The sequence below is a fragment of the Manis javanica genome, chromosome 14 (genome assembly GCF_040802235.1).
Source record: "Manis javanica isolate MJ-LG chromosome 14, MJ_LKY, whole genome shotgun sequence".
Classification (NCBI taxonomy): domain Eukaryota; kingdom Metazoa; phylum Chordata; class Mammalia; order Pholidota; family Manidae; genus Manis; species Manis javanica.
The window spans coordinates 90,493,942-90,521,667 of NC_133169.1; the positions used below are offsets into that span (position 1 = coordinate 90,493,942).

The window sequence follows — 27,726 nt, forward strand, 5'->3', positions numbered from 1 at the left end:
TTTCTACAGCGGGTCCACTTGTATGCCCGGAACAATAAATAATAAGTCCACTTTTGTTGGGCATGCAGGTATCAGGAGTGCCATGGTGGGCACCACGACTTCCGGAAGGGGATGAGAAGGCCCTAATGCAGTCGACTAAGGAAGAACAAGCTGAGACTAACTAGCTAAGACAAGCTAAGACTCTTGATTTGCCTGCACTTTCTGACTGATCCCCAAACCTGGCCTGTGGCAAACACTATCAATAACGCTGGGCATGAGTATTCTATTTCTGTCGATCAAACTACTCAGGCAGCCCAACAAACACTGACCAGCAGTGTTCTAAAAATACCACCGTCAGAGCCATGGGTGGTTATGCCCGATCTGGGATGGGTTCATGTGGCTTGACCTGGGCTATGGACATTTGAACACCTAGCACCCCTATGTTGGAGATCGAAAAATCACTCTAAATAGAATCAACTCAACTGCACAAAGAGTGTGGGAGGGTATCCCCAGGATTGTGTGGTCATTCTGTCCCCTTAAGGAACAGTGGCTGGGCTGGCACTGACTGGTCGCACTGTGCAGGTGTTTATAGGGCAGCCCCACATGGGACCGAGTGGTTGTGTGGCACAAATCTTTGGCTGTGGCTTCTACCGGGCGGCTGGACAGTGACAGCCTGGTTTTCCCCTGGGCACAGGGGGTAGTCCACCCTAGAGAAACAAAAAATGTCGACCTTCCTCTTTCCTTGAGGCGGGTTGAATGCATTCTGTTTTCCACTGGTGCAGTCACTGGCCTGGAGGACCTTACGGCGCCCATGACAGTCCTTAGTAAATTCACACAGCAAACCTTACATGATAGCCAGTAAATCCTGCCTTTACTTAACACTGAAAGGTTTCTAATGACAGAAGCTGGCCTCCAAAATAGGGTGGCCGAGTGTTTGTGGGAGGCCTTCCCCTACATCGACAAGCAATTCTGAGGATGCCAGCTAGGAGTCCTACAGTTCAGCTCAGTTCTGACACTACTGGGAGACAGCGTCAGGTTCCACAGGCTTAAGGGTTCAGGCCTGTAAGGCCACCCTATGCTGTTTGCAAGCCAAGTTGTTACTGTACCTTCTGGCCAGCTGGCTACGTCAGAGGCCAAGGCCTCCTCGTCAGGTGCAATAAATTTGCTAGAGCCACTCACAGAACTGAGAGAAACAGTTCACTTACTAGATCACCTGTTCATTATAAAAGGATATAAACCCCCAGACAACCAGATGGAACAACGCTCAGGGCGGGGCTTGGGGGAAGGGTGCAGCGCTTCCCTGTCCGCTCCAGGTGCCCACTGTCCCAGCACCTCCCCAGGTTCACCAGCTCAGAATCTCTCCTCTGGGGTTTTTATAGAGGCTTCATTACAAAGGCAAAATGGATAAAACCACTGACCATCTGTGATTGATTCAACCTCCAGGCCCTCTCCTCCCCTGAGGTGGGGAGTGTGGGCTGTGTGTGGGGTGGTGAGGGGGGTGGGGGTGCAACTTGAAAGTTCCAGCCCTCTAAGAGTCCTGTTCCCCTGACCACCAGCCCCTCCTCCGGTGGGTCCAATAGCCACCACATTAACGTAACAAAAGACCCATTTCCCCTCATTCTCCTCATCCTTTGAAATTCTAAGAATTTTAAGAACTGTGCCAGGAATGAGAACAAAAACCAAAAATATGTTTCTTACAAATCACAAGATCACAGACGGCCTTGGACGTCATTACTGCCGCCCAAGGAGGCTCCCAGTGGAGCTCTTGGTAGAAAAAAATTGTTACTAATCTTTGGAATCATTATCTAAATCTGTGTGTTTCCTCGCACATGCCTCTATTGCTACAGCCTCTGCCTCCAGAGCAGCCAGAGAGGTACCAAATAAAACCCTTTGCTGACCACCTGGGCACTTAGTGGGCGAGGGGGCCCGTGAGACCGGAAGAGCCGATGACATGTTGGGGGGGGGTCCTTAAGAGGCAGCTGGGGCGCTGACCCAGGGCAGACCCTGGCAGCCAGAGGCCCGCACCTGCGCCCCGGTCCTTGCAATGCCCCTTGGCTCGCCGTGGCTGCAGCTGGACCCATTTCCAGGACGCAGCCTTGGGAAGCAGCGAGCGTGCTGGGGAGACCACCTGCGTGGGGTGGGCCGCCGAGCCCAGGTGAAGCCTCTCCATAAACATGGGGTTCCGGCGCGGGCGTGGAGACCGCCTGGCCTCGCCGCCTCTGGGACACACGCCCGGTAAGTTCTGGGGCCCGCCGCCTGCCCGCCGGGACGGGGTGGCCTCTCCCCAGTGTCTCCCTGCCTTCCCGGTACACAGTCAGTTTCAAACTAACACCATTTCGATACATATTTTTTAGTTAGGGGTGGGGTGAGGTTTAGTAATTATTTTTAAGGCTTCCCGAGCAATAATTCTCACATGCTGCTCGCGCAAACTTTGCTTTTAGGCTCTGGGCGTCCATTCCTGGAAAGCATTTGGAAAAGAGGCTTTGAAGGACCCAAAGGGCTGCCCGGGGGGAAACCCTGGCTGGGGTCGCGGACTTGCAGATTCTGCGCCGACGGCGCCGTGCGGTTCACGTCCCATTGTCAGGATGAACAGCGCAGTGTCGTGTAAGTACTAAATGTTACCGTTGCTCGTACGAGGATTTTATTACTTGTTTGACTCCACTGGGGTAACTTGAATTCTTGACATTTGCAGATGTGAAAAGCACAGAATTATCGGCACACATCCCATTGCCCGTGGGAAGCCAGGGATTAATCAGTACTGGGTAACTCCCTCGTCTCGGCACTTTGCAGGTTCTAAGACCCAGGCAGACCTCTCTCTGCTCCGGAGCACTACCGAGGGTGGCTGCAAGCCTGGCTTCTGCAGGAACGTGGAGACAAAACACTCTCTTTTCTTAAGTCTTTGCAATCAGCTCATATTCTCCTTACAAATACCAGTGTCAGCTTTTATTTTTGGAGTCTTCTAAGACACCCTGATGAATGTTCTCCTCCTAAAGGCTTGTCAGGAGCAAGGGTGATGGATAAACTGTTCCAAAGGAAAGACAAAACTGTTCTCTCTAATATCTGCCATTGTGACAGATTACATAAAGAATGTTCTAAGGCTAATCGGTACTAAATGGATTTTATATCTTAAATGTTCTCAGCAGCCATCTAGGTATGAATCACATTTCCTTATCAAAATCATTATGAGGGCTGCCTTGACTTGGAAAATGTAGCCAATAAATACGGGAAGCCACACGGAGCTGGGCGTGTGTACATGCATCAGCAGGGCATAGTTTATTCTGCCGACTCCTAAATCCCCATAGACTTGCCATAGAAAAATAGAAGCTTCGTCCCGGGTCTTCAGGGTTGGCTGCTTGGAGAGGTGGTGTTGCTTTCTCTGTGTCAGAGGACAGGGGCTTCAGACGTTCCCTTATGGTCTGATTCCTTTCTGCCTCTATTTCGGGACAGAACTCGTTGTTTCTGCTGTGTGTCAGGCAAGGCGATTTAGGTGGTACAGGAGTGAATGTTTTGATTTGGGCAATTGCAATATTTTTCCATCTTTGTATTAAGTCTGCTGGTGCAGTTTCCTTCTGAAGATTCCCCATCAAGGGGTCTCTCTCCCCCCACCGTTGACACTCCAGCTAGAGAACTCTGCTCCTGGCCAGGCCTACTTACCCTTAAAAACAAGGAGAAAGAAGTCGGCAAAGGTGAGTGAAGAGAGACACTTGGTCAATGATGGAAAATGGTTCAGAGATGGGAAGTGAGGTAGTGAGACTGGGGCTGCAAGATTTTTACAATAATTGGAAATTCAAGGCTATACAGCTCCAGAGGTGTGTATGCTAGAGAAATATGGAGCAACCACGAATATATTAGATGACTCTCAGTATTAGGAATTCATAAACACAGATACAATCCCCAGCTCTGTTTTTAAGTTGCTATATGATCTGAGATAGATTTCCTCCTTCCGAGCCTCGTTTCTGTATGTAAAATGCAATGGCTAGATTAAAAAATATATATTCTATCGCAATTTTGCAAGAGAATAAATCTAGTATGATGGAGTTTGGGGGCTGTTGTATTTATTTCTTAAATTACCTTATATACATGGCAAGTGACATCAGTTTTCTCTTCGCCTTTAGGTTAACATATTTAAGTTAAAAAGATTCTACTTGAAAAATGGAAGTCAAATTATACTAAGACTTGATATTTCCATAGCATTTATTCTGTGTCAGGCTTTACATGTATCTTACTGTCATTTGATTGTCACAATTTACATAAAACTCATATTCCCACCTTGTAGACAAAGATCCTGATACTCAAAGTCACACAACTCATAAGCAGAGGAAGTCAGACTGCACCCAGATACTCTGGCTCCACAGTCAACATTACCCTATGTCACTCCTCCCCAGTGGTCTCTCTACTACATTACTTCTTAAGCATCATCAATACAGAAAGATAATGTGGCAAAAATAGGGTGCATGCCACTCAAGAGACCTGCCTCAAATTTACTTGGACTTATTTAAAGCCTTGTCTAGTATATAAGGTGGCTGCTCAAAGATACTGTCATAGATAAATGAATGAAATTTGTTTTCTCTATCACAATCAGTAGTATTTTTCTAAAGCTCCATTGTTAAAAAATTGAAGTATGGTTGATATATGATCTTATATTGGTTTCAGGTGAGTAACATAGTGGTTCAGCAGTTACCCATATTAATATTAAATCCTTGCCCCCCCCCATTAGTGCTGTTACTGTCTGTCAACTTAGAAAGATGTTACAGAATCACTGACGATATTCTCCATGCTGTACTGCCATCCCTGTGACTGTTACACTCTGGGAATTACTGTACCCCTTTATCTCCCTCCCCTTCCCCGCCCACCCACCCCAACCCCTGCCCCATGGTAACCACCAGTTAATACTCAGTATCTAAGTCTACTGCTATTTTGTTCATTTTGTTTTGTTTTTAGATTTCAGAGGTAAGTGAAATCATATGGTATTTGTCTTTTTCTGTCCGACTTATTTCACTTAGCATAATACCCTGTAGGTCCATCCATGTTGTTGCAAATGGTAGGATTTCTTTCTTTCTGAAGCTCCAATTAAATCATGTTACTTGTCTAGTTAACTTCTCTAGTGGCTTCCCATTAAAGTTTCCAGATTCAACAAACAAAAATTCAGGACACCCAGTTAAAATTGAATTTCAAATAAATAATTTATTTTAGTAGAAGTGTGTTCTGGGCAATATTGGAGACATACGAAAAACTGTTTATTTCAAATTCAGATTTAGCTGGGCCTCTTGTGTTTTGTCTGACTATCCTGTTCTCCATCGCTGTCAGAATAAAGTCCAAATTCTTTAATTTCCTTTATAGTTTACTTCTCCAACCTCTTTTTACACCATTCCCGCTTAGACTTTGCATTCTAGCCATGTCTGCTCATTTGCTGTTCCCTGAACAGTCACTTTCTCTGATTCTCTGAACCTTTTCACATGTTGTTCTCCCTCTAAAACATCCCGCACCTGTCTTTGGTCAGTTCAGATGAGATGTCACTCCCCTTAAATCTAGGTTGGGGCTACATGCCTTGCGGTTTTCCAACCAGAGATCCTATTATACGGTGTAGTAATTGTCTACATTTCTCTCAATCTCTTTCTCTTGACTTGAGGCCCTTTGAACACAGGGATCATATTCATCTTGCTCACATTACATCCTTATTACATGCCCAGTGGAGAGTATGACCAAAAGCAATATTTGTGTAAATAAATACCCTCAAATGTGTAATTATGGAGGAAGTTCAGATCTTTACTGCTTTGTTGATTCAGAAAACAAGGGGCTGACAGTATATACACAATAAAATGGCAGTTGAAGCATATCTATAGTTTACATGTTTTGCTCATGTGAGAACCATTTTTCAAATGAATATGTTTAACATTAGAGAGATCTAAATTTATTCAGGTGAAATGTACCTGCTAAGCTCCTTTAAGAAGCAGATCAAATTGGTGCTGCCTACAATAATGTTTTTAATCATCCCGATAAGTCATTACAACTTCATAGCTTATTTATCAGTTTCTGTAGGATTTAACATCAAGGTGATTGATCCAGTTGACTCAATGTCTGGTTATTGGCAACCTCTCTAGAATCTGAGTGGATCAGACAGTGATAAGTGCTACCCAGAGCCAGGCTGTGCAGTACCTTGAGCAGCTCAGGGCACCTTGGGTACCTTCTTGGCAAATCTCCTCCCATATGTGCATGCCTAAGAGAAATATCTAGAAGGAGAGTCACCAGTATTTTATTACTAAATGTGATTCTGGGTGCTATTCTAAATCTTGCATATATATTATATATATATATTTGGACTTAAATGTTCACTATTATCAGGTATAATTTTCCCCAGATAATCATCCTATACATATTAAAACAGGAGTGGGGTCCCATCTACCGTTGTTGGTGCCGAGTCTTTCCTGTTGCACCCTTCTTTTTACTGTTGGGTAAACGTTGGAGAGTTGATTGGCCTTCCTGGGAGGGGCCCCGATTAGCCTATTTTGTTAATTCCACCACTTCTACCAGTGGCTGATTCAGGAAACTTTATCTAAGATAAAAACCTGTCAGTTTTCAGGCCATAGGGATTGGGAACCTGACTCCGTTTGGACACTGAGATGGGAATACAGTTTACTGGGGGCTTCTGGAAAAGTTTCCATGCTCTTAAAATAGAGACTTAGGGAGGAGAGATGTAGACAATTCTTTCTCTGGGTTTTTTGTTTTGTTGTTTTTAGTTGTCTATAGGCTATTTTACCTGAGCATTTAACCGGAGCTAAGAGAACTGAAAATAAATGGGGGTAGTCCCTAAATTAAGCACTCTAGGATCTTATTCTATAGCAAATACTTTTCCTATTGTTTAATAAGCAGTTTGGCTTCCTTGTGGTTGAAAGCATTTTAATGGATTCATCTATTTTGTTAGTGGAAAGAATAGTTATGCCACCCCTATGTGAACATGTCAAAAAGGTTTTTTATATCATGTATCGTGTCATATTTACATTATATGTATGTATATACATAAACACATGCACATGTATATACCATTTTATTGACACATATACACACACTTTTAAAATATGTTAAACAAGTCAAAACCAATCTAATGAACTGGTTAGAAACTGGTTTCAATGCTGAAAATATACATGCCATATATGTAATGAAAAAATGTATGGTTGCCATCTTTAAAAAAAAGTAAAAATAAAGGTGAAGTTAACTTTGATAAACTTATTTAATAGATCTGAGATGCCTTTCCAACATTTAGTCAATACAAAATTATTAACTATCTATTTTACATTATCTTTTTTATACTAAATCTTTAAAATCTGATGAGTATTTTTTACTTACAAGGAGCTGCGTCTGAGTCCTCAGTAGCCGCAGCCAGCTACCATTAAGCAGCATAGGTCTGCCTTCAGCGGCACTGGCAAATTTGAGAGCTTATTGGAAATGCATTCTTAGCTCCCCCCTCCAGACCTGCTGAATCAATCTGCATTTCGACAAGGTTTCCAGATGACTTGTTTATACATTAAAGTTTGAGCATTTTAATTTTTGTTATTTTGGTATTGGTGGAAATGAAACATTCATACCTACCTCTTCAGCCACCTCAGCTATCTGGCTAGGCTATGACAAATTGGAGGTATAGTCAAGTTCTATTGTGGACAAACTCCTGAAGGCAGGCCTGGCTGAAGCTAGTCAAGGAATGGTATGGACCGGTTCAGGCTGCGAGGGCTGGTGCGAGTCCTGAATGGATGATATAGGCCTAATAGCAATGAAAATGATCGTAAACCCCATGTGAATGGCACAGCTGTAATGTGTTGATGTCTTCATAATGAACAGATTTATTTATAAAGTCTTGTTTTTCAAGAGAAATATCTGATATGGAATTGTTGGTAAAATATTTACAGATCTTCACATTTTCTTTTGGAAGGATGGGCTGAAGAGTGAATTCAACAGTATAAGGTCTTCATTAGGCCCTAATCATATGCCAGGTTTCTGTGTATTTGTTTTGGTTTGATTCTTGTATGCCTTGCATTTTTCCTTCATCATAAATTGAATCAACTTATTAAATAATAATTCTTCCCCATTCAGTGGGAGGGGGAGGCTAATAGATTTTCATAGATAGCATAGCTGGTCCTGCATTTCTCAGCAGGCATAAACCCGGGTGTATTTTTTTCTTCCGTAGTTATTTTCCTATTCATTCCAAAGCTCATCTGAACAGATAATAAACCACTTCATGAGCAGATGTGCCACTTATTCATCTAGTTCTGTAATGATAATGAGGAAAATTTAATCTGGAGTGTCTATGGAAGATGAACTAAAGCCAGACTGGAATGGATAATAAAGGCTCTGTTGAAATGTTGGGCTCCACATGAAAAGCCAATCATTTCATACTTGACAATGCTGTTTTTGATACAGACCATAGTGTACAGAAACAGCTACCTCTTGGGTGTTGGGCTCTGCATGGAGCTACTGTTTCTATAGATGTAAACATTCTAAGTTGCTTAGAGCATAAAGGATAAATTTTCTTGCAGCTGGAAGCAACATCTGACATTGCAAAATGCTGCAAATATGTCAGAGGGATTGCTTTATCCAGACAAACAAGATAAACTAAAAAACATATGGCTTAACATTTTTGTTTAGAAAAACAACAAATGAAGACCAGTATCCCTCCAGAAAACTGTAAAATTATCTCTTGGGGGATAATGATTAGCCTGAAATCTGCTGCTCATTTGACCTTCGTTTGACTCATAGCTGCTCTTGACCTAGAGACACTTACGGTCTCCATAACTAGCAGGCAGCTGTGTGTTCAGTGTGTTCAGTGAACTCCAAACAGAGCTTTTTCACATGTGTTGTGTTACTTTCTGATTTCTTATCAAATTCAATGCACCAAAACAACAGCAGCAACAACTTATAAACTCTGCGAATATGGATTTTGTCCCATGTTTACAACAGTTACCTTTCCTCTCTGTGCTTTTGTGTCTTTGGAAAATGTGGCTGAGAATGTCCAACTCCGTAATGGATCTATCAACCTCAATTATTTATTTTTCACTAAAAAGTTGTAGTTCCTTGGTGCAGTAATAGGCACCTGAATAATTCTATCCTGCTGAAGCGATGGAGAGTAGCATGTTCTGCATAGAAAATTGTACTTTTGACCTTTGTATGTAGCGCCATTCAATAATTCAATTTACAAACCCCACGAGGAACAGTTAATAATTATTTCTTGAAAGTCAACATGGCTGTAAAGCAGCCGCCAATGTAAGCAGAACAGGGGATTTACACAGGCCCGTGCTGTACCTACACTTTTCAGTGGATTTAATATTTTTAAGGTGTTAAACCAAGAGCTCTGAGGAAAGTATAAAGCTATTTTTCTGTAGAGCAAATAGAATATTAAGTTTTGCCTCAGGAAAGATGTTTTAAATTTGAATCTGATTTCTAAGTGATACTTGTGGATATTGACCTCTTTGTATTTATTTCCTGTGCCACCTGCTTCCTCCCGACTGGACCCTGCTCCCATATTCCCCGTGTCTGTGAATGGGCCCATTATGCGCCCAGGCCTGCAGCTCCCACCTTTTCCCTTGCAGTTACAGTCTAGCCTGACGGACCGCCCACATCTTCCTAAATGCAACAGGTTCGTGACTGTGACTGTGACACTCACATGCTGTTTCTTCCGCATGATTTAGTCCCTCATGCCTCTTTTAATGCCCCATCTTTCTTTGGCTACCTTGCCCGCCATCTGGAAGCCTTCAGATGCCACCTCCTTCCCAAAGCCGTCACTGTTGTACGTGCACTACTGATCCAGCTCACGTGCCCTCCTGTCACCCGGTGAGGTGAAGGCCCGTCCACTCTGCATCAGCCGCTGGCTGCCCTCAGTTCTCTCTGAAATCCCCAGCAGGGTAACTCCTGTTAGGAGAGGCTTAGGATACGTGCTCCTTGCAGGACATAGGGGTGAACACGCGCTGACGTGACAGAGGCTTTAATAATAACACAGAATGAAGTAAGCCACACAGGTGAGCTACAGCCTTCTAGCATTCTCTCCCACCTTCCCTTTCATCTTGAAGGGCTTGAAAATTACTTTAAGGCCTAATAATGTGAATGCCCAGACACAAGCGTATAAACTTTTCTTTTGTTCATTTCATTACCCCTGCCGGTTGTTTTCAGACATCTTGGCTATTCCCCCTTATCTTTGCTGCCTAAAGCTTTACAGGGTCCTGAAGTATCTAGATCTGTGATGTTCTGTGGAAATGGGGCAATTTGGGGTCTTCAAAGGCAGGAGGTCCACCATCGTCTCACTAAAAACTTGAGTGTCAGAAAATGACTAGAGCCGTTTTCCGTGATTATCGTAAGGAATATAGAAATCCGGAAGCTGTCCTTGTGATGTGCATGGGAGGAAGGCGTATTTGGGGATTATATCTGTACATGTGTAAGGAGATTAAGAGGACACGTCGCATTTTCCCCTGCAGCCTTTGGACGTCGTTAGGAGAGTGACATTTCCCAAGTCACTGCAAATCAGCTGTGTTCTAGGAACCCCAGGACGCGAGAGAGGCAAGAACGGCAGCCGATAGGGTCCTAGGGGTCTCGAAGTTTTTTGTCTTGCCTTTATGGGTGCTTCCTCCTCTCTGAGTGAGAATTTTAGGGTGACTATAAGACACAGGGTTCCAGAATGAAGGGTGTGTCTAAAGGGAAAGGGCAGGAGTGGAGGTGCACCTTAAACAGGAAGGGTGGAAAGTCCTGAAGTCTCGCCCCTGCTGCTCCCAAGGGCCCCGCGGAGGCCCCTCCCTTTGGGTCCGTGGAGGTCAGGGCGCTGCCGGGCCCCCCTCATGCAGTGTCAGTTTCCGGGGTGTCTTCATTCCTGTTTGCCCATTTAAAGCCTGAGTTCTTCAAAGACCAGGTTGGATCCCATTGGGATGGTATAAGCTTCTCCAGCCTCACTCAAACTTCTGCATTTTTAAAGAACATGTCTTCTCTCATTGACTGATTCAATTCCATTGAATAAACATTTGGCATGCGTACTGGACATTCATACATGTGTTCGTTATTTCTAACTCTACCCTACTTCCAATCACCAAGCCTCTCACTGTCCTTGGGGCTAAATATTGATGTAGCACCTTTACTCCAACGATAGCATAAGCACTGAGATATAGTTCTGGATTTGGCAATTTTATCACAATATTGTACATCAACATTACTATGCTGCCCAATATTCAAAGTTGCCCTTGTTTACCTGGCCATGGTCTACGTGTACTTTCCAAATACCTGACAGGAGCTTTTAATGAACTGGCCAGATGTGATACTGCAAAGACATCCTTTGTGTTTTGAAATAAATCCTTTGTAGTCTATAATATCTATTTTTCAAAAGATTGATATTTTCTCAGGTGATTGCCACCAACTCCACTTTTGCTGAAATCAATTTTTCACGATGATAATGAATAGTCTTAGTCTCTCTATTACATTTTTGGTAACTTGGTATGGCATGAACAGTTTTTACTCCACTTTTTTTCTAGAATACTTTTTCTCCATTTTAAGTGTATAACCCACTTGTGGACATCTTCTATAGTGTTTTTAAAACAAGCTTTATGGAAGTATCATTTGCAAACACTAAAATTACCCATTCTGCATGTACAATTAAGTGAGTTGTGAATATTTAATATAGTTACTTAATTACCACTGCAGTAAAAATACAGAACAATGCAATGTGTGTAACTCAGATCTCAATGTATGTAACCTCACACTTCTCCTGGGCCCTTTGGAAGTCAGTTCCTTATCTCTTTCAGGGTCTCTTGCAACAGCTGATCCTTCTGTTAGTATGGTTTGGCCTTTTCTAGATTTTCTTATCAGTGAAAGCCTACAGCATCTAGTCTTTTCTGTCTGGCTTATCTCACTCAGCTCAATGCTTTAACACTCACGCATGTCGTTGTGTGTTTCAGTAGTGTCTTTGCTTTTATTGCTGAGTAGTATCCCTATTATCTATGGACCACAGCTTGTTTATTCTTCTGCCAATTGTTGGACATCTTGGTGGTTTCTTATTTTGAGTCATTATTCCAGCTTCCATGAATATCTGCATACAAGTCTTCGTGTGGACATATACTTTTATTTCTCTTGGGTAAATACCTAGGAGTAGGATTGCTGGGCCAGATGATAATTGTACTTGATCATTTTGAGAAGTTGCCAGACTTCTCCAAAGAAGCTGTATCACTGTAATTCCTGCCAGCAGTATATTTGAGAGTTCCAGTCAACCCTCATCCTAACCATGAGTTACATACATTGCATTGCTCTGTTTTTTTACTGTAGTGGTAACTAAGTTACTCAGGCTGGTTCAAAATAGTCCTGTATTATCCTCCAAATATCTGTACTTAACGTCTTCTCTCTCATTCTTGATATTGGTAATTGGTATTTTCTTTCTTTTTCCTGGCCACTATGACTAAAGCTTTATCAACTTTATTGTTACTTTTGGTATTACTGATTTTCTCCGTGGTTGTTCCATCTTGAACATCATTGATTTCTGCTTTTTATTATTTCCTTTCTTCTGCTCACTTCTGGCATCTTTTTTTTCTCTAGTGTCCCATAGTGGCTCCTAGGTAATTGATTTGAGACCCTTTTTTAATATGAGTATTTAAGGCTATAAATTCACCTTTCAAGTATCACTTTACCCACATGCACACATTTCAAGATGTCATAGTTTCATTTTCATTTAGTTGAAGCTATTGTCTAATTTTTCTTGTGATTTCTTCCTTGATCCATGGATAATTTATAAGTGTTTTAAAATTTCAAAATATTTGTAACAGTTTGCTTAAACAGAACAGGGTAGCGTTTACTTGGCTGGAGTTGAGAGTCCTGGAACAATTCAGTTTTATGATATTAAGCTGAATTCACTTGAATTTTGAGCCAGTTTTATCTATCATACAGATCCTGTTCACTTACAGTAATGTTTAAGGTGTCTACATGTCACAGATATTGTATAGAAATATCTTATATTTGAGTTATAAGTACAGTGATCATTTGTCTTGTCTGGAGAATCTGATTCATTGGTTCTGTGATCTTAAATATTGTGTGTGTTAAGGATATCCACTGTTGGATTCAGAAAGCTGTTACAAAGAAGTAGGCATGTTGCAGCCTGGCCAGTGCCAGGTCAGAAAACACCGGACGAAGCAGGACGTCATCATGACCTAACAAGTAACCAGGCTCTGGGAGGTGAAGAACATTCTATTCAAAAAAGATCATGATTGAAGCAAATATCCTTCTCTATCCCATTGGCTTCTCCTCACCGGTGGACACAAATATAGAGTTTCCAGTTTGTTACATCCCCAGGAATTAAACTTATGAATGTGAAGGGCATACATTGTCATTTTCAAATCGTTGCATCGACACATCCGGAAAATATTTTGCCTCGTGAAAATAAAGGCTTGGATATTATAAAATGCCTATTGGTCAACTTTTCTTTGAGTTCTAGATTCTTGATTGATTAAGGCTAATTCTCCTAAAGAAGTTTTTAAAAATTGTCACCTTCTTGACAGATAAAATATGGATAAACCAAAGGCCAGACTGAAAAGCTAGTGATGGGATCTTCTAATGCTTGTTCTCTTAGGGTAAAATGACTTAGCGATACTAAATTGTATTCAACTATGGTAAAATAACCCTAAACATCCCAACACTAAAGTCCAGAACCTTTCTTGCTATAGGGTCAGTAACAATGTCCTCTCTTCTTTATTGATTTTTGTAATTTGAATCCATTCTCTTTTTTTTTTTATCTCTCGCCAGTCTAGCTAAAGGTTTGCCACCTTGCTGATCTTCCCACAAAACCAGCTTTTATTTTCATCTATTCTGTTTTTCTATTTTCTATTTCACTTATTTCCAGTCGAATCTTATTTCTTTCCTTAAGTTTTCTTTGGGGTTCCTTTGCTCTTTTTCTAGTTTCTTAAGGTGGAAGTTTAGCTTATTAATTTGAGATTTTTTTTTTGGTATTATTGTGGTAAGAACATCACATGAAATCTATCCTCTTAACAAATTTTTAAGTGTACAATATAGTATTGTTAACTATAGGTACAATGTTGTACAGCAGATCTCTAGAACTTAGCTTGCATAATTGAGGATTTATGCCCATTGATTGGCATCTCCTCATATCCCTCTCCCCTTAGTCCCTGGAAGCTACTGTCTTTTGTGATGGGCTTCTTTCACTTAACATAGTATTTTCAAAGTTCATCCATATTGTATGTGGCAGGATTTCCTTCTTTTTTAAGTCTGAATAATACTCCATTGCATGTATATACCACATTTTCCATTTTCTAAAAGTGGATTTATCCATTCATCTGTCAGTGCACATTCAGTGTGCCTCCATGCCTTGGCTCTCTCAAGGAGATACCTGCATTTTCATGCTCATTGCAGCATTATTCACAATAGCCAAGACGTCACCTTCTTTTTGAATGTGGGATTTTACAGCTATACATTTCTCTGAGCATCGCTTTCATTGAATCATTTATGTTTTCATATGTTAGGTTTTCATTGTCATTCATATCAAAGTATTTTCTAGCTTCTCTTTTTATGTGACCCGCTGATTATTTAGGAATGTATTATTTCCTTGCCACAATTACTTTTCCCAATTTACTTCTGCTACTGATGGCTAATTTCATTCCATGGTGGCTGGAGAGGATACTTTGTATGATTTCAAACTTAGCCTTTTTTACTTGTTTTATGGCCTAACATGTGGTCTATACTGTAGACTTGTCCATGTGTACTTGAGGATAATGTATATTTTCTTCATGTTGAGTGGGTGCTCTATGGATGTAGTTATTCAAGTCTTTTAATTCCTTCCTAACCTTCTGTCTACTAGTTCTATCCATTATTGGAAAATGGGGTATTGAAATCTCTAGCTATTACTGTTGAATTGTCTGTTTCTTCGAGAACCTCTGTTAAGGCACTTGCTACTGCTACGGCATTTGCGGCAGCCAATACTCATTTGCAAACACTGTATCATCCACAAAGCATTGCACGTAATGTGTCACTGAACTTTCCTTTAAGAAAGGAATTAAAATTTCCCTTAATTATAAAGGAGGAGGCTTCTTAAGAAATAGTGTTTATGGGAACCCTAAGACGTCACGTTCTTGATTTTGTCATTTAATAGTTGAAGAAAATGGTATTTAAAAGAAATACATGACTCTGAGCAGGCTGAAGCTGGTGGAGCTGACCCTTGAACTCATGCCCTGAAAATGCTGTGTGTTTTGCATTGTGCAGCAAGCAGCGTGATTTCCCCTTTTCCCCATCCTGATGCCTCCATAGCCGCTCTTCATGGCAGAGCTCCGTCTAGCTGCTTCTCCCTCCAGACCACCTGGTCCTGCTCCTTCTCAGCCTCCTGATGTGGGCAGAGCGTATGTCTGGCTCCCACTCAAGGATCTGCATTGTTAGCTCACCTCCTGGACAGCATCTCCTGGTATTAAAATTCCACCCAGTGTTTTGGCCAAGAGCCAGCAATGTCTCGTGATGGCAGCCAGACCAACCCACCTGTCCATTCAAACACCTGCCCATTCAAACACTGCCAGCTGGATAGCGTCCCTCTCTGCCAGCCAGCTGGCTGCATTCATCTTCTCCTGCCAAAGCACCTATGTACCAGCCCCAGCTCAACCCTTCTGTTGGCACACCCGAGAGGAGCATAGCAGGGCAGAGTTATATAGCAAGGCATTTCTCAAAATCATTGCATAGCAAATTAACAATCAAAGGCTGGCTTTACCTATATGGGGAGAAAACAGCTGGATGGAAAGTAAAGAGTCAGCTCTTTGTTTATAATCTGCGTTAAGCCCACAAAAGAGAGAATTTGGCTGATTGTGTCCGTGAATGAGCCAGATGTGTCCATGCCATGTGCATACATGGTGGATCAGACAGGTAGGAGTGGAAAGGAAGGGAGTATCTGACCTGCAGCCCAGTCCACTCTAAGTTATTGCAGATGAAGTCTGAGGTCTGAATTTGATCTGGAAATCGCAGGGATTTAGATCTGCGGATACAGCAAGTGGAAGGCCAGGGGCCTGGCCGATCACCACAGTGAACGTTTGCAGTATCAGAAATGAGTGAAAAGGGAAGAGAATAAAAGTGGCATAAACATTAGGCCAGAGCACATAGTCATCATTTTGTATAGATCTTTTTATTAAGCAACCTCCTTGACAGGCAAACAGATCTTGGTTTGTATAGATAAACATACGTGACACAGAGTATAAAACCTGAACCTGAAGTATTGATTAAGGAGCAAGAAATAAACCCAAGGCCCTAAAATCAAGCCCAAGGACAAGACATTTGAAAGTCGGGGTGGCTGACTGAAGTCGTTGGGATATGTTTGGAGTGTGTGTTTCTATGATTGGGTATCTTTTTCTGGTAGGAAGGCATATTTGGAGAGCTTTGGGGATATATATGCAAAACAGTTCAGGATTCAATCATTTCATACCCTTGTCTTTAAAAGTTGGTTTATCGTTGTTCTAACTTTGCTTGACAACTTATCTCTACTTTCCCATACTGATTTCCTTCTTAGGCAGCTAAGGAATATTTAAGGGAGAAAAACACCTTAATTTGGGGGTGTCTTTTTGGGACAAATGTGGCCACTTATGTGAACCTTACAGGTCTGTAGGAGAAGCCTTTTTCCCAACAATTCCAGCACAGGAACCAGGAGAAGGTCCTTCCTGGGATCCTTGAGCCTGTGAGAGTTGCTTGGAAGGTGGGGCTCCATGATTGTTCAGGCCTGGGTCGTCTGCTTCATCACAGAGCTGTTGGAATAGGGTGGACCCCAAAGATGGTGGGAATGGGCCCAGGCAGGAGGAACTGCATGCCCACAGGCATGGCACCTGCCAGCAGAAGGCAAACAGCTGCCTCCAGAGCCGTGGGTGGGCATCAGTCAGGAGTGCCTTGGGGCGTCTCTCTCCCGTGTTAGCGGGGCAGGCTGGGACCAGATGATGAAAACACGCTAGGCCACTGATCACGTGAAAACAAATTTTTGGCATAGATAATAGAAATCCCTTATAGTTTTAATCTGTAGAAATTGATATGTACTTGAGAGAGATTAATTTGGTCAGAACTTTTGAGATGATTTGGAGAAAGGAGACGTTAGTGGCATGGTATTAATTTGAGACTCTTGCTAGCCTCGGGGTGGGAAGTAGCAGATCTATAACTTTAAATTGTTCTTTTTAATGATTATGAAGCAATGGTAGCAAACCGATAACTATTACTCGGTTTTACAATTCGTAGACTCATTCTTTTAATTTTTGTTTTTGCCTGTGAGTTTTTTTTTTTTTTTTGAGTGGAGGTGGGCATTTCTTACAAATTAACCTGATTTAATTACTCTTTGAAATTGGTTTTAACTTTTTCCAGTTTTATTGAGGTATAATTAACAAATAAGATAGTAAAATATTTAAAGTATATATGATGATTTGATACATGCACACGTTGTGAAAGCATCCCTCTCTATCTAATTAACCAACACCTTCATCACCATATATGTATATATTCTTTTTTTGGTGAGAACATTTAAATTTTGCTCCTGCATCACATTTCGAATATACAATCCTTCATTATCCACTGTAGTCACCATGTCGTACAGTGAGATCCTCAGACCTGAGTCATCTTAGAACTGAAAGGAGCAGCAGCCTTTAACCAACCTCTCCCTGTGTCCCCCAACCCCTAGAAGTATTCACTTTTATGTGATAAGTGCTGCCCTGTGTATACTAGAATAAAAAAAAGATGAGTATAGGGCCATCCCCTCAAAGGGCTTTAAATATAGCTGGGAAGATAAAACATAGATTTACTAAATAATAAGAGAAATACAAGAGGGACTGCGGCACACCTCCCGTTGTAGCCTCGTACTGGGGACATGGCAGGTGGTCTGAAGGTATGTGAATGAAGGTGGCCAGAATCCCACTGTGTCTCACTTGGAAATCATCCATTTGCAGCTGCACTGAGAAGATTAATGAAGAAATGGGTGTACACAGAAAATATCTAAATGACTATATTTTTACATTTGGAAACTGCTGGTGCCACAGGCTCACACCATCTGTTGGCTTGGCAGCTGTGACGGTTGACAACATTGCTCAATGGAGAAGCCAGGATTCACTTTTGGGAGGATAAATGCACAATTAGGCATGGCTGGGAGAGCTTGTGAGCAGTGGTGATGGTGGCGAGGCCAGCATCGGCTTTCTTGATACTTAAACCCATCCAAGGCTTGGAACTGTAAAAATTCCCCTTCAACACAATCTTCTCATCTCTCTTCCCCCCGGGTAAACCAATCTCAACCGTAAGGCCGTCCAACCTTTCTTCTCAGGGTTCTCAGGCCTCTTATTTAGTGGGTGTTCGTTCCCTCTATCACCTGCTATCTTCTTACCTTCAACTTTTGCCCAATCCGTTTTGCCAACCTCCTCTTTTAAATACACTCCATTTTGCACTTTCTTGAAATATCAAGGTTTCTAGCTGGATAAATTTATGTGAAATTGCCGAGTTCTGTACGAGTTTTACATAAACAAGAAAGTGCAATTATGTTTCAAAACTCTTATGTGCAATTCTAGTATCAAAGTTCTGAAAATGGAGTGATTTTATAATTCAGTTGATGGCAAGACCTGATAAGGTTGAACTAATTTATGCACAATCTGAATTGAGCAGGGGCTATATATTTACTTATTTGTCTTAATGGAAAGGTTAATATTTCACTGGAGAAAGGTGATCACAGGAGGGTTCCTTGACTCAATTTGTGTTGACATATGACATATATTATTACTATTCTATTCTGTGTCTAAAATGGAAAAACTCACATGTGACCCCAAATCTTTCAGAAAAAAAGTTGTAGACCTTAAAACCCTTAGCTTTGTGGGCTATAAATGATTCCATTTGTGCTACTTTGAGTAATCTTTACAATAATCCTGAGATGTAATAAATGGACCGCTTGCACCTATTTTTCAAATGCAAAAACTAAGATTTATCAATGTGAGTCTCTGATCACAGTTTCAAATTCTAGCTCTCTTATTTATTAGCTAAGTGTTCTTTCCTAGTTATTTAGTACCCTATACATTTTTTCTTTAATAGTTTATTTTTATTATAAAATCAAAAATTTTAGTAGAAGGTGAAACATCTGAATAGAAAAAGAAAACCACTCACAACTCAGATAACATTGTTGTGAACATCCCATTAGTCTTTTGTTCTGTTCATTCTTAATATAGTTTACACAAAACTGAGATATGCATTAGTAGTATCTTATAATCTGAGTTTAATAATTTAAATTTTAGTATACATATGTTCTACTGGCACCAAATTATCTTCTACAAAATGATTTTTCTGATTTTTGTGTATGTGTGCACGCCTCTGGCAGAGCATTCGGTGCACACACCCGTTTCCAGTGTTTGTTGGACTTTCTTATTTCTGATGCCCATTCAGAATCCATCCCACTCCTCCCTGGTGGCCCACAGACACTCCCACGTTCATGACTGATGCATGGCCATGGATATATGGATATTCTTATTAAATAAATGTGATAAAATAAAAAAATTATATATTTTCCAAATTAAATTGTAACTTGCTAAGGAACAGTCTCATGTCTAATATTTTTTATTCATTGTTAGACTTTTAAGATTTATTCGTTTAAATATATAAATCTATTTCTAATTGTTCTTAACTCCTTCATAGTATCCATAATCATCCATCACATTTTGTTTTTCCATTCTTTAATTGGTGGGTACTTCTTAGTTAGAAACAAGGCTGTGAGAATGTTCTTGAACATACTCCCTTATGGGATCGAGTGAGAATTATTTCTCTGGTTCTATCCCCAGAGTGTGATTTCCCCATCAAAAGGCATATGCAAATTGAATTTCTACAATTCCAGATAATTTTAGGAAACACCTGTACCAATCAAGCCTCCTATATCAATGCTTAGGGTTTCTTTTCCCCACATCAAATTCTAGATATGATTCAACTTCTGAAAGTTTTTGAAATTTTATGGCTGTAATGTGAAATAGTTTATTCCTCAGTGTTACTGAACTTGAGAGAATTCTTATATTCTGCTTATCTGTGTGGTTTCCTGTCTACAAATTACTTGTTCATGCCTTTTACACCTTTTCAACTAGATTTGTATTTTTATTCAGTAGCTTTACATAAACATGATTACAAAATGCTCTATGTTGTGGAAGTATTGAAATTCATCTTACCTATTTCCTACTGTTGAATATTTTGTTCAATAATTGTTCAAATAAAAAGACACATGCACCCCTATGTTTATCGCAGCACTATTTACAATAGCCAAGAAATGGAAGCAACCTAAGTGTCCATCAGTAGATGAATGGATAAAGAAGATGTGGTACAGATACACAATGGAATACTATTCAGCCATAAGAAGAAAACAAATCCTACCATTTGCAACAACATGGATGGAGCTGGAGGGTATTATGCTCAGTGAAATAAGCCAGGCGGAGAAAGACAAGTACCAAATGATTTCCCTCATTTATGGAGTATAAGAACAAAGAAAAAACTGAAGGAACAAAACAGCAGCAGAATCACAGAACCCAAGAATGGACTAACAGTTACCAAAGGGAAAGGGACTGGGGAGAGTGGGTGGGAAGGGAGGGACAAGGGGAGAAAAAAGAAAGGGTGCATTACAATTAGCATGTTTAATGAGGGGGGCATGGGGAGGGCTGTGCAACACAGAGAAGACAAGTAGTGACTCTCTAGCATCTTACTACGCTGATGGACAGTGACTGTAATGGGGTATGTGGGGGGACTTGGATTGGGTGGGAGTCTATTAAACATAATGTTCCTCATGTAATTGTAGATTAATGATACCAAAATTTTTAAGAAATGTAAGAAAAAAAAAATATATATAATAAAGGGTCCACCCTTAAAAAATTATAATAATAATTGTTCAAATAGTATCTGGGAGTTTCAGGTAGCCTTCTTTAGTATTAATGTATTAATTAATTTAATCTAATTAAATAATTAGATTAATGTATTAGATTCTGCTCAATGTATTAGAGCAGAAGAGTATCCTCAAACTTCCTGTATCCATTTACCAGTACTATGGGGTTTTAATTATTGTACATTTAAGGTAGGCCTTTTATGCACTGAAGAGCTGGTATTCCTTATTTTGTTTTCTAAACGATTTTCTTCATTTTTTCATTTAAATTTAAAAAATTTGTTTCTACTCTCTCTTCACCAAATTCATGCTTTGCTGTTTTTAGGATTTTTGGCTACATTTTTAGATTATGTTAGAAATGACTGTGTCTTTCTAGGTTGAGTCTTTCTATCCAAGAACACAGCATCCCTTTAAATTAACTTATGTGCTATTTTACATCCTTCAAGTCCCTTTTAAATTTGATCTGTATAGATCCTGCATATTTCTTACTTGGTTTATATCCTGGTATTACATCTTTTTTTGGAGGGAGGGGGGAGTTGCAATTTTAAATGGGATTTATTCTTCCATTATAATTTCTAACTTATTTCCATATGAAGAATATAGATTCCTTGTATTGTGTCTACTGCATCCTTATTTTATTCTGTTTGCAATTGTTTTCCAGCTAATTTGCATATGTCTTATTGTTTGCAATGATATCCTCTGCTAATAATGCTAATTAATTTCCTTTCTGTTTTTTTTTTGTGTGTGTATGTATGTGTATCTCTAGTTTTTGTTTCCTAATTGCAGTTTTAATCCTCCACAACAGTGTTAAATAAAAATGGTGACTGTGGACATCTTTATCCTATTCTTGATTTTAACTAAGAATGTTTCAAGTGCGTCCTCATTATGTGAGGTGTTGACTTTACCGTTGAGATGGACATATTTTATGATGTTAGGAAGTAGGCATTTATTCCTATTAATTTCTTTAGCATCTATGAAGATAAACATTTATTTTTTAATGTGCCATGTATTTAAATATCTAGTGGTTTAATTACACTCGCACTCCTGGAGTAAATTCCTCTGGTCCCAGGGCATGGTTATGTGAAGGAATTGCTGGATTCTGTCAGCTAATACTAAGATTTTTAAATCATGTTTATCAGTGAGGTTGGTTTATAGATTTATTTTGTCTAATTTTTCCTGAACTTTTGGTATCAAGGTTGTGTTCATTTCATAAAAATATTTAGAGGATGATTTTCCTATGTTCTATCTTCCCCCCCCGCCCCCCTTAAACATTTGGTACAATTTCCTTCTAAAATTTGTGTGTCTGATGCTTTTGGGGCTAATATTTGGCCAGTTCCCCCTTTCCCCCTCTCATCCTTCCCCCATTCCCCTAGCAAGAGTTCTGAACTGGGAGTTGTTTGATTTGGTCCCAGAAGTGGGGGAGATGGTTCAAAATGCAGCATCTCCATTTCTAAAGAGACAGGCTAATTTCTGAGCATGGGGTTTTTCACTGAGTCTCTATGTATGTGCTGCTGCCCCTGGCCGGCCGATGGGCATCTCATCGCAGGAAGCCTGCTCCCGGCCCACGTGCCCTTCTGGAGCCCTGGGGGGCGAGGATCCGCCCCCTCCCCCCGCTGGGGGCTGCTCTGCGCCGTGGGCCGGCCCACTCCTTGCCTGCACCTGCATCGGGGGCCCTTCAGCATGTCTTGAGATCTGAGGCTTCCGCTCTCTCTTTATTTAGCTGAAAATGGGATGCGCACATTCTCTTTGTTGCATTAAATGACTTCTTGGAATCAAAGTATTACGACTCCTCCCTCAATGACTTTATTTTTCAAACAAAGGTGATTCAGAAGTATTTTTTCTATTTTCTTAATTTAGAAAAGGCCTCTTGTACATCTCTCATTCTGGGGACCTGTTGTTTTATGAAGAACACATTATGTTTTATCAGTACTGTTTTTAGAATTTATCAAGATAATACAGTATTTGTCCTTTGACCTGTTAGTGCCATCAAATGTATTACTAAACATTTAAAATTAATTTTCCCTGCATTCCTTAAATAAATCTACTTGAAAAGTTAGTCATAAGAAAAGATTATATTTATCATCTACCCATATACTCAATAAATATTACTAAATACTTCATATTATCTTTTTAAATCCTCACCACAATTCTCTAAAGTCAGTACTATTAATATTTTACAGTTGAGGAAATGGACACTCAATGACTTAAATCATTTAAGTTCACAAAGCTGGTGTGAATGGCAAACTTTAGTTTTAAGCCAGGTTGGCTGACTTTATAGCCTCCCCCACTACCATCTTTAAAATCTGCTAGTAGATTTAATTTATTAACACTTACATTTTAAATCTACTTCAATACATTTGTAAGATTTTTGTGTAATGGCTGTTTTATGAATGAAATAAAAAAGTGGGGAAGAAAAGTTTTTATATTTCCTCCCACTGTGAATCAGAAAGGGGATGGAGAGGGGGTTATCCCTGTCTTAAATATTCAATTATTATTCCTTATAAAACCATTTAAGCACAGTGACTGATTTTAGAAGCAATTATTCAACATGTTTTTCTATTTTCGGTGTTGTCACTTTTTTCAGGTTATCTCTTTCTTTTTAGTCAGGTTTTGGTAATTTTTCTAGAACTTGTTTTATACAACTTTTATTTAAATTTTCCATGTTTTTTATTGTATATACTCTTATGTGTGTATACTAAGCACACAGAATAAATATCTACTAGATAATATATGACCAGATAAAGGTGTAAGCACTCAAGATGTGCAGCCAGTTTTCTGTTTGCTTGACTCTCTTGATTTTCCCCAGACCTGAATCTCTCTGCACCCACCCAAAAACCATTTCTTAGACTCACATATCAATTCTTTGTTTCTGTTTGTTTGAATGTATCTTTCTGATTAACTTTAAGTTTTCCTCAAATATGTTTTAATATTCCTTTTCTAAATCTTGAACTTAAATGTTGTTTAATTCAAAGGTATGAATTTCTTTTAGCTTTAGCCATTTCTCATATTATAGTCTTATTGTTATTTTCTAAGTAACATATAATTATAGTTTTGATTTTCCTTTGTTTTAAGTATTCCTTGGTAGGTTTTAAAAACACACTTTTTTTTATTAAGGTATCACTGATAATAACTCTTATGAAGGTTTCACAAGAGAAACAATGTGGTTACTACACACATTCACCCTTATTATCGAGTCCCCCCCATACCCCAATGCAGTCACTGTCCATCAGTGTAGTAAGATGCCACAGAGTCCCTATTTGTCTTCTCTGAGCTACACTGTCTTCCCTGTGACCCCCCACACACCATGTGCATCAATCATGATACCCCACAATCCCCTTCTCTTTTCCTCTCCACCTGCCCTCTCCCACCCCTCCCCTTTGGTAACCTCTAGTCCCTTATTGGATGGAGTCTGTGAGTCTGCTGCTATTTTGTTCCTTCAGTTTTGCTTCATTGTTATACTCCACAAATGAGGGAAATCATTTGACACTTGTCTTTCTCTGCCTGGCTTATTTCACTGAGCATAATACCCTCTTACTCCATCCATGTTGTTGCAAATAATAGGATTTCTTTCTTTCTTATGGCTGAATAATATTCCATTGTGTATATGTACCACATCTTCTTTATCCATTCATCTGCTGATGGACACTTAGGTTGCTTCCATATCTTGGCTGTTGTAAATAGTGCTGCTGTAAACAGAGGGGTGCATATGTCTTTTTGAATCTGAGAAGTTGTTTTCTTTGGGTAAATTCCTAGGAGTGAATTCCTGAGTCAAATGGTATTTCTATTTTTAGTTTTTTGAGGAACCTCCATACTGCTTTCCACATGGTTGAACTAGTTTACATTCCCACCAGCAGTGTAGGAGGGCTCCCCTTTCTCCACAACCTCGCCAACATTTGTTGTTCTTATTCTTTTCTATGTCGGCCATCCTAACTGGTGTGAGGTGATAGCTCATTGTGGTTTTAATTTTCATTTCCCTGATAATTAGCGATGTGGAGCATCTTTTCATGTGCCTGTTGGCCATCTGAATTTCTTCTTTGGAGAAGTATCTGTTCATATCCTCCCCCCATTTTTTAATAAGGTTATTTGCTTTTGGGGTGTTGAGGTGTGTGAATTCTAAAAATACACTTTTATTGTTTAATTCTGCCTTTATTGGAATGTTACTAAAGGAAGTATATAACTTCTGTCTTTGAGAATTTATGCAAGTCTTATTGCCATAGAATGTAACCAATTTTGGTAAATTTTCCATAATAATTAGAAAATAAGGTACATTCTTGGTATGTAAAAAACTGTTCTATTCAATTATGTAATATTTTTGAAACCTCTATATATTGTTTACATATATTATATTTTCTGCTTTTTATGTCAAAAGCTGAGAATGGCATATTACATTTTCTTCATTTGTGTTTCTAACAATTTCTTTCTATAATTCTGACAGTTCTTGATTACTACATTTCAATTCTATGTTCTCTACTTAAAGGTTCATGACTCACATCTTTAATATCTTTAGCTTTTGTCAATATAAATGTCTTCTTTTTGTCCTTTTTACTTTGATTAAATCATACCTTCACAATTTTGCCGACCCAATTTTGCCCCCATATGTCATCTTAAGTTCTTTTATATGGGTCTTGGTCCCCCCCTTGTAAGTCCTTTTCTTTGGTAGGGGATTTGATTTATTTATAGTCATTCACATAGCTGATAAGTTTAGTTCTATTACAGTCATCTTCATGATTTTTCTCTTTCTTGATGCCTTTTCTCTTTCCATATTTTACAAGTTCCTCACACACGTACATATGTTTTTTACTGCTTTTCTTAGGGTAATTTAAGAAGTATACGTCTATAGTAGGGCTGTGTAAAACATACAGACATATGTTTCTTTTATAGAGGGAATAAAGAATCTCTCAGGACATTTGGAGAGTTATCCTTAAAAGAACACCACTGTTGAGTCTCTCCAGGTGGGCTCCCTCAGATTCTAAGGTGCCCTGGAGGTGCTGAGGGGCTCTTCCATAGCAGGTTAGATGAGAAGTTCCTTTGTCTAGGGAAAACAGTTATGAACAGAACTTTTATGTTTTCAGTTAAAAGAATTTGCTCCAGGAGGAGGGTTTGTCTGAGTCCAGGAGGAGGTGGCATGAGCCCTTTCTCTATCAGCACTGCCAGGGGAGTTTCTTGGTTGGGGGGGAGAGCGGGAGGAGGGTGACTAGAGAAACCTAGGGAGCTGGGTGCTAAGAGCTCTAACTCTAGGAACCCAAACCACAGTATTCCTGCCCAGTTCTTCCTGGATCATGCTTTTTGAAGAATGAAGACAGTTGGTGCTGTGATCTGAATCAGTGAATAATCCTCCCACTAGGGGACCAGAATCCTTTCCAGATTGTGAATAACCACTCTTCAATAGCAACACCTTGTGGAAGTGAGAAGAAATAGCCGTGGTCGATATATTTTGTTCCAGGGCGTTCGCTATCGGTGTGTCCTTCTTGGAAATCCCTAGGCTTGTAGATTATTGGGGAGACGAGAGTGTCAGAGGGTCTGTCAACACTCCTGCCAATGGGGCATTTGTTGGTTAGAGTGATTAATTTGGTAGAAAGAAGTATATGACCATATTGAAACCCTGAGTCTGTGGAATAGGTTATATTTTATTCTAATAGTAGATATTTCTAAATTTAAAAAAGTTTGAATTTGTTTTTATTTACCAAGATCTATACTGAAATAAGAAATCGACTTGACTGTGTCAGATAGGAATTTCAGTCCAATTTTTACTTCTCCCTTCCAATTGCTCTCTTAATGCGTGTCCATCTAACACAAATGCTTGTTTGGATTTTTAACCCCAGTTATTATCAGTTAATGACAAGGTGTTAAATCATGTGCCAAAGCATAAACTTCCTTTGGACTCTCACATTGCATTTTAAATCCATACTGATTTATCTTGTTTAATTTATTGCACACAACTAAGTCTCATATAATAACCATTCCCCTCTGGGAATATTTATTTCGATATGACTGGAAGGTTCCTGCACAACTTCAGGTAATTTGTTTTTCAGAAAGAGTAATTTGGGTCTTAGACTAGTAGCATGCTTTTTCTTCTTGGCCATTTATATATGAGATTTCTTTTATTGTTTAAATGCTCACAAAAGTTTTTTGCCTACATTCATTTTATATAATACTTGTGATGTTTTATATTTTAAGTACTTTATGGTACTTAAAGGGCCTGCTCATTTGTAAATTTGTGTCTTTCCTCAATTTAGCAAAGTTTTCTTCTATTATTTCTTATTTTTCTATTATTATCTTCCTCTTATCTTTTACTCTCCATCTCTTTTTTTAAGATTCTTACTCTACATCTATTCTCTTATCTTTTTAATCATGAATATTTTTTTGGCATCTTCTATAAATTTCTTACATTTGTCGTGCACATTGTTAATTTATGGGGAATATTTAACCTGTTTATTATCTCAATATAAAAAAATCTTTATGTAATCTTTACTGATTTTAGAAGATGTATTTCAAAATGAATGCTTAGTTTTACCTTCACAGATAAAATGTTCTCTTGAATCTTCTGGGGAATACACATCAGAATTCTTTAAAATTATCTCCTGGTCTTTTTGGTTTTTTGTTAGTTTTTTTTGCTATGCTAGAGAGGAATCTCCTGTGGTTTCTTTTTTTCAAGGTGTTATTCTTTTCTGACCTGCACTTGATTCAAAATTTTTGTCGAAATATAGTTCATATACAATGTTATATTGATTTCAGGTGTACAGCATGGTGATTCAATAACTATATATATTTGAAGTGTTAACCATGATTAGGGTAGTTACCATTTGTCACCATACAAAGATATTACAATGTTATTGGCTATATTGTTTGCTGTACTTCATCCCTATGACTAATTTATTTTATAATTTAAATTT

General features: G+C 39.5%; 1 long non-coding RNA gene across 1 annotated transcript in view; it reads left to right on the plus strand.

Moving 5' to 3' along the window:
* Positions 1-1,803: 1,803 nt before the first annotated feature.
* LOC108393124 (uncharacterized) overlaps positions 1,804-27,726 on the plus strand; it is a 372,560-nt gene continuing 346,637 nt past the window's right edge. Inside the window, exons 1-2 of the long non-coding RNA XR_012125275.1 lie at positions 1,804-2,214; positions 2,421-2,583. This is a non-coding gene — a long non-coding RNA (uncharacterized lncRNA). The remainder of the gene's footprint in view (positions 2,215-2,420; positions 2,584-27,726) is intronic.